Raw genomic sequence first — 12,792 nt, forward strand, 5'->3', positions numbered from 1 at the left:
ATCAGTGAATTCATTACTGTTCAGACTACAGAGTCATGCAAATAATACATAGACGGAGCTAAACTAGCAGTCAACATAGATAAAACAAACGCATAAAGGATCATATTGGTGCAAAGCCTTCCAACGATCGGTTGCAAAAACATAGCCGTTTAATTTCGTGCCCATTCACGCTCTGTGCTAGAAGTATAGGGAAGTGTAATTAAAACTTATTCCCACTAGGAAAATATCCTACACATGTAGTTGAAACAATGGTCCTGCTACGTAAAGCACAAAAATGCTCATGTAAAAAAGATTATATAAGAGAACATTAAGAGCCGTATACAAAAGTACACAATTCCCCTTCCAAAAGCTGCTCAAAAAGAGAAATATCATATAATAAATGTTCCGAAGAAGCGGGCAAAAAAACCCATAAAAAAGCTTAGTTGAAATTAACTTTAAAAGCTGTGCATGGGGTCGTCTACCTGTATCGTCAGACACAAATAAAGAGAACAGCGTAAATGTATAACAAATATAATGATGTTAGATAATCTTGGACATATTTGTTTGTACAATGAACGTTTTGGAAATGTATTTTAAAATAATGTTAAATAAATAGATGAGAATACTTTTTCACAAAGAAGTAGAGTCCTAAGAGGCGTGGTTGTTTCAGTCATTTATCGCACAAGTCCACAATTACTTCAAGTGTTAATGATAGAACTTTAAATGTTAAACTGCATTCCGACACCAATCGAAACATCTCTCACATTATGCATGTGCTGACGTGAAGCGCGCCTAATTGTAGGTCACAATAGCCTAAATAGTTTCCCCTATATATTCTATATAAAACTGACCTTTTTCAAAGAGCTACCAAACATAGCTAGACCCATTCCAGAGAACAAATCCTTACCTCATTTTAAAGAGTTATGATAAAACTGATATAAAATGAAGAGAAAAGTAGGGGTCATGTATCTTCTAAGAAAGATTTCTCTGGTCACATTTACTTACTGTAAACTGACATCAAAATCACACTGCTGTGACCTGGAAGTACTACTCATACTAAAATGGAGCTTGACTTCACCAAATACAACCTGCTCTCCCATTTTTCCTACCAAAATGTCAACAATACATCCACAATGAAATTTAAACAAAAACTAGCCTCAATTTAGATCTCTGTTGCCATGCCAAGTGAAAAATTAGTGTTCAAATACCTGGCAGCCATTACGCGACTAGACCAGATGGCTCCCACGCTGGTTCCTTTAGTTTAGTTAGGCCTTGTAGTAATCTGTAGGCGATTATTAAGAACTCGTTCCTGTGAAAATTCCTACACATAATCGTAACAAAATTACAACCTTACTGCACAATATAATCGAAAACCAAGTCATTCGTCTTTCTTTTGATCAAGTAATAATATGGCGAGTAGAGTTGAGAAAAGAATTACCAGTCCTTGTTCTTATATAACATAATTAGTATTGATTTTTAAACACGAACACATTTTCCGTTGATCTTACATTATTTTTAATAGATTAAAAAGGTAAAATCTCTAAAACTCTTGACATTGTTTTGTATCTAAAATATTTAGCTTAAATCTACACTCTGGTAAGGATATTGAGCAAATAATCTCAAAATATCAAATCTCTATCAGATATAATAAAATTGTAATCGAACCATTCAATCTGTCATATGATTAGTGTTTTTCCTACCTTTCTTTATTGCACATACACTTTTGCAAAAAACGTTTTAGGCGTAAGGTTACAAACACAGAATTCTTTTATCTATGGCGAACTAGGAAGAGTACCACTAATAAATCAAAAAATATTCCAGATAATTAAATTTTGGTTCAAAATACTAAGGACAAACAATACTAAACACATTATAAATATTTATAATATAATGATACATGATATGGAACTTAGACCGAATAAAAACTGTTGGGCGAAATCAGTTCAGACAGTATTAGAAAGATTAAGTTTTTACCATGTTTGGCTCAATCAAGATGTAGTGAACGAAGGTATATTTTTATCCAAGCTAAGACAACGACTAAAAGACAGACAATTTTGTGCAACTTTGGAATGAATCTTTGGACAGTTCAACAAGAGCATCAACTTATAAACCTTTTTTCGGATTTCGAATTTAAATGCTATGATCTTGATAAAATAAAAACTGCTAAATTCAGAATTGCATTAACAAGACTTCGTCTATCAGCACATCGATTATCTATAGAAACAGGAAGATGCCATAAACCAAACAAAATATGAGAAATGAAAGAAAGTGTATTCTGTGCAATGTTATTGAAGACGAGTTCCACTTCTTGTTAAAATGTCATATACATAAAGATCTAAGAGAAAATCATATTAAGAAATATTATTGGAAACGTCCAAACATACCAAAATTTATAGAGTTTTTAACATCTGAAAACTACCAGATCAAGAAAAATCTGTCAATATATGTATTCAAGGCATTTGAACTCCGTAGACCTATATATTATAACTAACACTTTTCTCCTCAAGACATAGAGCATTATGCTACATGTTGATTTTTACATTAAAAACTACCACCAGTTGGCATTTATATATTCATACGTGCACATTTCTGTTAACCGTTTACCTTAATAACCTTTCATAAATTATAGAAAGTTTTAGGTCAAGTCAGCGTAATATGTTACACTGTACTTGAAAAGCATGAAACCACATATTTTTGCTTTCTTTAAAGTTGATCTCTACTTTAATTATCCATTACAGAAACTGTGGTCTACCAGAATAGAGACGAACATGTCACATTGTATGTGAAATTTATATGCATGCTTATTAATCTTATATTAGAATGTATAATTTGCTTTAAATTGTGTACCGTGACATATTTTGTTTAGGCACATTTAGGCTATATCTTACCTTGCCTCATCATGTACATTGTTAATGAAATTTTATAGTGATTATCAACTTACGTAATTTTAATATGCTTTATATGATTGTACCACCATTGAACATAATATACTATGCACTGTTTATATACAATGTGAACTCACGGGTCTATGACCTTTTGTTCAATAAAATATCTATCTATCTTTATTGTATTTCCTTTTTGAAGTGAAGATGGTCATTTACTTTGAAGTTATAGCACTGAGATATTGCTCTCTTAATGACTTTGCAGGCAGTTGTGAAATGAAATGTAATAAACACTCAGAAAACATAGCCGTGAGCAAAATACTTTCATTGATAAAAGCTTATGTTGTTCTATAGATATATTTAATTCTATTTTCACATAAGCATTTGTCAATTGCGATATATCTCGTTCAAAGTTTTACACAATACATTCTTCGTCCACATATTGAGCGTGAAATGACCTTGAGAGTCACGATTTTAAAATATGTTTTTATCAATAAAATTATTTCATCGAAATACCTAATATTGTTCGTGACAGACGTGTTATTGACACCTTTTCCTAACTATATTAAAAGCTCAGACGTGTAAATTATTTCTATAAATATAAAGAATCAGATTAAAGTACAGATCAAGGTAGATCAAGGTGTGCAGTTACCTTTCTTCTGATTGTACAATATCAAAAGGTTCATATTCATATGTTGAGCATGCATCGGTCACGCCAAAAAGTAAAACAAAAAAATCGAGCGGTTTCGGAACAAAACTAACGACAAATGGTATTGCTTTGTTAGTTATACACAAGTGATTCAAAAAGAATATTTTTCAACACAATCTTGTTTGAAGCAGCTGATGTTCGCTTATTTAGTTACAGTGTTCTCAATTTTAGGAATTGCTAATTGACGATTTCTATATAACTGCATTTAAAGGTCATGTTTACGTTTGTAAGTCAATGTATTGCACCTTCTATTACCTCCCACGACCATACCTAACCAAACCGTAACGTCAAACCCAACAAAAAACAAATCAATCAAATAGAAAAAGAGGAAACTAACACGACAAAGGTTAAAATGCATGCTATCGTCCACGTCCTGTAGCCCATGGTTTAGCAGAACTCAACATCTGCAGATGTTACAAGCACCAAAAGTCAATGCCGAAACATCCGAAGATGTATTCATACGGCAGTGTACATAGAACCTTCAATGATAGACTACAGTGAAATTCCATATCCAAAGCGTGATTAAACAGTACCCAAAACTATGAAAGCAGAAGTAGCGGAACCACCCAGGCCGAAATGATCTAAAACGGTCGAAATATAACGGCTCTTACCGGACCGAGTTTAGTATTATTTATTTTACTTTGTCGTGACCTAAAAACGTCTACCCATATTTGGTAATTTCTGTTCTTTTAAAACCATGGAGTCAATTGAATATTCCTTATTGATTCGCCATGGCTTGACGATTTGCTCGGAATATAAGTGGTGGTGCGCGTATCATTTCGCTCTAACGAATAGACTCGACCAAAATAGTCTGATACCAATATAATTTGGGTGTGTTCTATGCTTCCAAAGGATCCTTTCATAGGTTTCAACTTTACATTGACTAATCAATTACACAATTAGTTTAGCAAATATAATTACATTTTAAACGGTATAGCAACATAACTTGATATCTTTCCTTTCTCCCCTGTCTCACTGTTCACTTCATATTCATATATTCACGTATTGATCTATAATTTGATCTGGTTTCAAAACAAATAATAAGAGGTTGTACGTATCGCGAGTGACCCTAGTTGATCAGGTCCTCATACGTAAATTCTCTTCACCGATGATCATCTTATCAAAAATAACATCCGACAGTTACTAGCTTGTGTGAACATTTCAGACCTATTGCCATTTTCTTCTGCAGACATCAATACATAAGTTCGCTTACTTTGTTTAACCGTTTTAGCAATCATAAAAAATTAATATTTTATACGAATAGACCACACATGTTGCTTAGTAAAAAGGAAAGGGCTTCACAAACTTCGTCAGAAAATTTAATGATGGCAAAATCTTTATCACAATTACAAGCAAAGAGTTTAGCATTTCTCCGGCCAAAAGGTTTTTGATTACAGCACATGTTCCAGTTGAAGAAACCTTGTAATATTTAAGTTTCAAGGATTTCTCTGGAAGTTTTCACTAACTACAATGGTATATACCAGAGTATTCATACATTTTCTTTCAACATTTTCCATGCGGGCATTTACACAATTAGCGATACAAGCCTTAAGGGCTGAATCTAAAATATGGTTTGAAATTTATCTTGCTGTTCATCTATATGAATTTGGAAGTAAGGAACTTGAGTGATAGTACCAGTAACCAAATCCTATTTTATTAACAGAAGTAAAGCATACTTCAAATATAGAATTTAGGGTTCCATGTTAAGCAGAAATCTATAAAGAAGACGATTTTTGTAAAATGTACCGTTTACTAAAGTTTACTATTCTTGCAGCGAAGTATAAGCAAAATGTGTGCCTTCTTATCGACTGTCTACCTAATTGCATGCAAAACAAACTAACGGTTGGTGGCATTTACTAATATTATATAGCATTTTCGATACAATGAAATTGTCTTGATAATTTGACAAATTACTGCTTTTTCAAAGATATTTTCATTCCTTGATCATCTTATAAGATAGAGTAATTTAATGTATATTCTAGTCTCGACTTGTAAAATTTAAATTGTCTGATTTGATTTATCTGTTTCAGAACTTCAGAGATTCCTTCTAGTTTTGGATTGACAATCAAAGAGACCTTTCATAACTTGATTTTCATTTTTATTGACAACTTTTAATGTTCTTATTATGCAGTACTTCCATATTTAAAAGAAGGAAAACACAATTTGATCTCTTTTCACGTAAGATACATGTATGTTTCGAAATGTTGCTTTCAAAAATGCTGCAAAAGATAGTTCCCGCTTTGCTGTATAGGGAAAGGGCAAGATCTACCGATCGAGGAGTAATAAGTTCGATCCACGTGGAATGTTTGCCTTGACGATATGATTAAATACGTGTCTAAAGTCAACTGTCCACCACCCCTTGTTGACGAAGGGAACAGATAAGTACACGTACAGTATCCAGGAACACTCGTTAGGTTAACGGCCCGCTGTTACATGAAAAACAGTGCTGTACCAAATATCAAAGAAATCAAACTATATTTGCATGAAATAAGAAACGCTGGAAGCTCAATCTTTGATGAATAAAGACACTCGAAAATTGTGTAAGAATAAGAACATGCATGTAATACGGTTCAAATCGTGATAAGTTATAGATATTAAAAAAAAATATGGTTTCCTTTGGATAGTTACTCGTCTTCTTCGAAACCTGTCTTCCTGAGAACTATTTTTGTGGCTGTCGCCATCAGTGTCAAAAAGTATACCAATTTTGAGATATCTACCAGTTCTTAAGATAATCCTAATAACAACCCTGAAAAAAGTTCCAGCCTTTACAGAAAAACAATTATTTCCACAAAGTGAACATATGCATGCCTTAAAAACAATTTTATCATCGAATACAGAATTTATTAACTTATAAGAGATGTAACTACAAATGTTTTAAACATTAATTGTCCGAGGAAAATTGGCGATTCTAGTGTCGTTGATAAAAAGTAACTGTTTCGTCCTCAAAATATTGTCAAATAATTGATTTATGTCAGATCAATACCTGTATTTACATAACTGATCCCAAACAATTGTTGTTAAAGACCTGCTCCAGTCCTAATTTTTAACCTTGAATTGTCACTGAAAAAGCATGAAAATCCTGACTATGAACAGTGACGCCTGTCAAAATAGAGTCTATTTTATATAAAATTCTATATAAAATACCTGTGGTTTTGCATGCTATAGTATGGCGCGTGGCCGTTAACTGTTACCTATTATAATCATGGGTTGCATACACACAATAGAATTTGAATAGCCGCGGAGCAGGGCTTTAAATCTGAATAAATTCATTTGTTCTATTCGTTTAAAATATTCTTTTTCTGCAATGTATGATTGCTAAAACATTTAAACAAAGTAAGTGCACCTATGTATCAATAAAAAATGGCAATAGTTTTGAAATGTTCACATAAGCTCGTAACTGTTGGAAAATATCATTTTGTGATAAGATAATGCTTTTTGTAGAGAATTTAACGTGTACTTGATGACCATGACAAGATATATGAGGACCTGATCGACTATGGTCTCTCTCATATCAAGCGACGTCTTGGTGCTTGAGATATTTACAACCCCTAAGTAGATATTTGAAACCAGATTTTATCATTAATCAACGCGTGAATATGAAGTGGACAGTGCGACAGGAGAGAAAGGAATGTATAGTTTTCGACATTACAATATATCTGTACTGCTCGACCCAACTGTTTTGAGACATACCACATTTTTAGTGTTCAACCCGTTTACAGCTGGACACTACGCTTTCCTCTTTGATTGTGTCTGACGGAAGAGGGGGAGGACTCTATGATAAGCAGTTTTTAAATCCTACCAGGACGGAACTGTTTTGATATCTGTCTTCTGGCCTGTTTCGTCGGGCCCTTAAGGGTGTTTCTCTTGTTGCTCTGTCTTCTGAAAAGGCATTGAGTACATATGTTTTTGGTTCTAAAGGTTTGCTTTTTATATATTTATACACGAGCATTTTTGTGTTTTACATGCCATGCCTTTTGGTTTCCATTACGTGTGTTAGAGATTCACCTGGAGGGGATTACTTTTATTTACACTGTCCCGTGTCTTAGGAACATGGTGGGGGTAAGAGTGAGGTTGGGTGCGCATCATAAACCGGTTTAAGCTCCCCAGTGGTGTTTTTGCCACTGACCGTTCCAAGGCGGTGCCCCACTGTGTTCTTTTGTTCGTTTTGTCCTAATGTGTTGGCTGTGTGTGTCTGCGCGTGTATGTGTATGTGTGTGTGTGTTTGTGGTGTACGCGTCTGCGTGCTGCGGGTTTCGTTTTGGGGAGGCTGCGTTTTTGGTACGTGGCACTCCCTGTTTGATATTTGTCTTTGTTTTTTGATAAGAACGTTAAAAGTTTCAGTGTTTAATCTTTCCAAATTATTTGAAATGAAACTATTTAGACGAAAATATTTGTACCCAAATTGTCCATTAATGGCTAGACTTTTCTAACTGTTAGAATTTTCGTACCAATTGTTCTAAGAAAAATGTCATACATTTTAAAATTTCTTGGCTGTGGTATTATATGTTGTATCTCTTTTAAATGTAAGCCTCTTTGATGTCATTTAAGTGCTTTTTAGTTCCGACAGTAACTGTTGCTGAACTATCTTCTCAAAATATAAAAAAATAACAATTTCTTTCAGTCAAAACCTACGGAAGAGCATTAGTGCCAGGTGTATGTTATTTATTAACTCGAAATTTCGAGTTACTTATCTCGAAATTTCGAGCTTCTTAGTCGAAATTTCTAGTTATTAAGTCGAAATTTCGAGTTATTAAGTCGAAATTTCGAGTTACGTATCTTGAAATTTCGAGTTACTAAGTCAAAATTTCGAGTTACTAACTACAAAAGTTTACGTTGATGTATAGGTGCTGGCCAAGATTTGGTACCTGGTGTATCCATTGGGTAGCACTACAGGGTCATATAATTAAGATGACCGGGCAACGTTTGCTCATAGAAAATAGCACTATTTAAACCATGTTTATTTATTTATTTATTTTGTTGGGTTTAACGCCGCACCGACAGAATTATAGGTCATATGGCGACTTCCCACCATGCTTAAGTCTGGAGGTTTTCGACCTAGTTTGAGCCCATATGTCAATGAAATATAGACATGCCCTAAATGAAAGTGTAGTTATGAGTCTGACCAAGATTGGGTACCTGGACAGATCTAGATTTTGAAGAGAGGTGATAGAAGATGACCGGGAAGTACTCAAACTTAGAATATTTCACTTCTTAGTCGAAATTTCGAGTTATTAAGTCGAAATTTCGAGTTTTTAAGTCGAAATTTTGAGTTACGTATCTTGAAATTTCGAGTTACTAAGTCGAAATTTCGAGTTACTAACTACAATTGTTTACGTTGATGTATAGGTGCTGGCCAAGATTTGGTACCTGGTGTATCCATTGGGCAGCACTACAGGGTCATATAATTAAGATGACCGGGCAACGTTTGCTCATAGAAAATAGCACTATTTAAACCATGTTTATTTATTTATTGATTTTGTTGGGTTTAACGTCGCACCGACAGAATTATAGGTCATATGGCGACTTCCCACCATGTTTAAGTCTGGGAGGTTTTCGACCTAGTTTGAGCCCACATGTCAATGAAATATAGACATGCCCTAAATGAAAGTGTAGTTATGAGTCTGACCAAGATTGGGTACCTGGACAGATCTAGATTTTGAAGAGAGGTGATAGAAGATGACCGGGAAGTACTCAGACTTAGAATATACATGCACATACTATACATGTAATTGAGGGTATATATCCCGGATACAGTTTGAAATCTGGAGTAGCTCTAGAGGCTATGGTAGGTTATACATTGATGTATGGTAGTATATGTTCAAGTCCCTACATGTTCGGTACAATATATGGATGTGTAAATAGATGATTCCACTTCGAAGTGTCAAAAGTCGGCCATTTCATTTTTGGCCTTTGACAGACGGACATACGTTCAAATTTTGCGGATAAAAGGGCAAGATAGTAACTCGACATTTCGACTTATTAACTCGAAATTTCGAGTTACTAACTTGAAATTTTGAGTTACGTAAGTCGAAATTTCGAGTTACGTACTCGAAATTTCGCGTTAATAAAAAAACGCACCTGGCACTAATGCTCTTCCGTTAAACCTGATCGAGGACTTAAACTTTTTTCAACCATTACCTTTTATAAAGAAAATATATTTAAACCATCAAAATGGCCTCTTCCTTTTCAGCTTAATTTATTTTTAGAAAATTCTGTATCAACATTAAAACGGTTTTGCTTCAATAGTTTCCCATTTTTCACGGTCACACAACAGTTATAAGGCAGTCTGTCCAGCATTTATATGAAGCCTGTTTTTATATATAGCTAGAATTTAGGGTGTTATGGACAGAGTAACATACGTCTGGGGTTCATTTGTGGTTCATGTTTGTGGTGTTTGCTTTCAGAATATTCTTATGAAAACCAACGCTATCTGGTAGATGATTAAATCAGTGTATATAATCAACAGCAGACAGTGTTCAAAAGCGGTTGAATGAAATCTAAAGCCTTTAATGATCTGGAAAACAATATATTTTCTTCTTATTTAGGGTATAAGTTTTGCTGCTGTTTTCACCACAAATAATTGAATAAAGATCAAAACTGTCCATTAAAGACTAGATCAGTGTGTATGTAAGTAATGACAGGCAGTGAAAATGCACTAATTTTGAAAGACATTTCAAAAGCTGATTGTTTTGCAAAAAAAATGTATTTGTTCTTCTGATTAATAGTAATCATTCCTCAGATATCATTTTCTTTCCAGTATTTTGCAAATTGATTATCATCAATTGCAACCACCGTAGTGTTTTGAGCGCTTTAATTGCTTGTAGTCACCGCTAATTCATTGTCTTGCAATATTTATGCTTTTTGTTAAATTGAATACACTGCCATAATTTGTTGTTCCAAACACATTCTTGAATTATTTAATGCATCACCCGCCGATTGTTGTCACAAATGCACAATTACAACTGATTTATCAAAAGAGCCATATATCATCATCTTTCATCAAAAATACAAACAGCCAATACATTCTTTAGACTGAAGATAATGCAGTTAGGTACTCGTATTCTTAAGGGTTTGTATTGCTGTACTCCAATTTGTTAGAATTTTAATGTTATTTACAAAGATATAGTTCTAAATGTGTGATAAATTCAATACTTGTATTATTAATAATATTAAGTGTGTTTTTTTTCAGTATTGATAGTGGTGGGGCGGCGTTAAACGTTAGAAGTTTTTATCCGCGGTTTATCAACAATTTCTATTTGAATACAAAAGTATTACCTTATTGAATTCACTTACACACCCAGATACTATCAAACCTAGCTTAGTTATTACTGTAAAAACGTCCAACAGGAAAACCCACATTCACAGATCGCAGCCTCCCATACATCATACCACATGGAAATAATGGTGTGGTAAACAGTATACACTTACATAGTGACTGGACACGTGTTAACATACATGTAGAAGGAACACTGTTGGTACGGGTCAGTGGTAAAAAACGCCACTGGGTAATTTGAACTAATTTACTGTCACCAAACCTCACCCTTTTACCCCTACAATATCCTTTTATTACAAGACAGTGTAAATAGAATCATTCCCCGCCAAGTAAATCCATTACAGACGTAGTATTAACCAGAGGAACACATTGTAAAACACAAAATATACTCATATAAACATAAATACATAAATCGAAACCCACGGAACCGTAAAAATATGTACTCGATGACCTTGCAAAAGTCAGAGCTCCAAAGAATCGCCATTAAGGGCACACCAAAGCAGGACCCAGTCCGTCCCAAGATGGGGTTTATTAGAGCTACTTGCCATGAACCCCCACCTGTGTCCGAAGGGGTGCTTACATTCATTATCATATACATTTAATTCATGGTCCTTATAACAAAAAAAGAAATAATGAGGGCAAGGTCAGCATCAGGTTACATATTAGTAGCAGTAATTCGGTCAAAAATGTGCTTCCGTTGTGTAGTCGAAAAAAGTCCCTAATAAGTAGATCATAATTGTTCCATCTTTACCGGGCACAAATTGGCATTTATTTTCACTCGTGGAATGTATTTTACATATTAAAAAAGACACTTTTCATGCTTATATTCGCATGTTTTCGAGTTGTTTATTTGAAAACGACAGGAGTGTGTTTATTCCGAAGACTGCTTTCTGAAATGCGGCAGTATAAAGGTACCGGACTTCTTTTGACTTTCAGTTTACTGCATACTATTCGACACCCCTTTTTCTTTTTGTTTTCTTAAAGCAAATGTATAGATATCTTGTAGAAAATAGGTCTACGACAGACTGAAACATTTTGTCTTAGATTTTATGCATTACCTCTTATGTGTGATGTATTATGCGTTACGTATTATTTATATCCTCTTAGATTATACACGTAAGGTAGGGGTGAAGCGGGAAATATAAACTGAATCCTTTACTGATATGTGGAATGTACAAAGTTGCTCTATTAACTGGAATCTACATTCCGCATGGAAAGCCTGATCTAATGTACTTTGTTACCAAAGTATTTGATTTGTATGATTTTGGCAAGAAAATATGCTAAGAAGATGTCAATATATGCTGTGAAATGTGTGGGTCCAACAGGAAGATATATAGCCAAGACTCAGAATGTCATGTAAGACTGCTCAAACCTGTTCAAATTTCCATACAATGTCATTTACAAGATGCTATATAGAGAGCTATTAACACTTGTTGAAGAAAAGTTTGATTTGATCACTTATTAACATAATGAAAATACCTTTCATTTCATCATATCAGTTTTCATTGCATCTGTGAAAATAAAGATACTATTGGATATGATACAGATTTGGTTAGGGGACACTTCTACGACGTTTGAACTAATTCCTTTGCCTCAGGGAAGTTTTATGTAAATTTAACTTGGGTTTATGCAGAACATTGATTTGTAGTAAAAATCGCACGTACGCTTTAAGAATATTTTCATCAAAATTCTTAGCTGAAAAAAGGGACACTAAACTGCCGAAGTGATATATGTTTTTTTTTTAATGTTGGTGTAAGGTGTTAAATAGCTTTTAATACTGGTGAAGTTATAAATACGCTGGAAGAAAATTTCAGTCCATAGTTCGGCGCGAACTGCGAGATTTTCGTTTTTGTCGTGTTGAGCGACCTGGGAAGTTTCTACTTTTTCTATTTTCCTACTAAAGACTTATCTATCAGCTCTTGCATATATAAATTGTACATAATTTTGCA

Source organism: Mercenaria mercenaria, chromosome 17 (assembly GCF_021730395.1).
Source record: "Mercenaria mercenaria strain notata chromosome 17, MADL_Memer_1, whole genome shotgun sequence".
NCBI classification, from domain to species: Eukaryota; Metazoa; Mollusca; class Bivalvia; order Venerida; family Veneridae; genus Mercenaria; species Mercenaria mercenaria.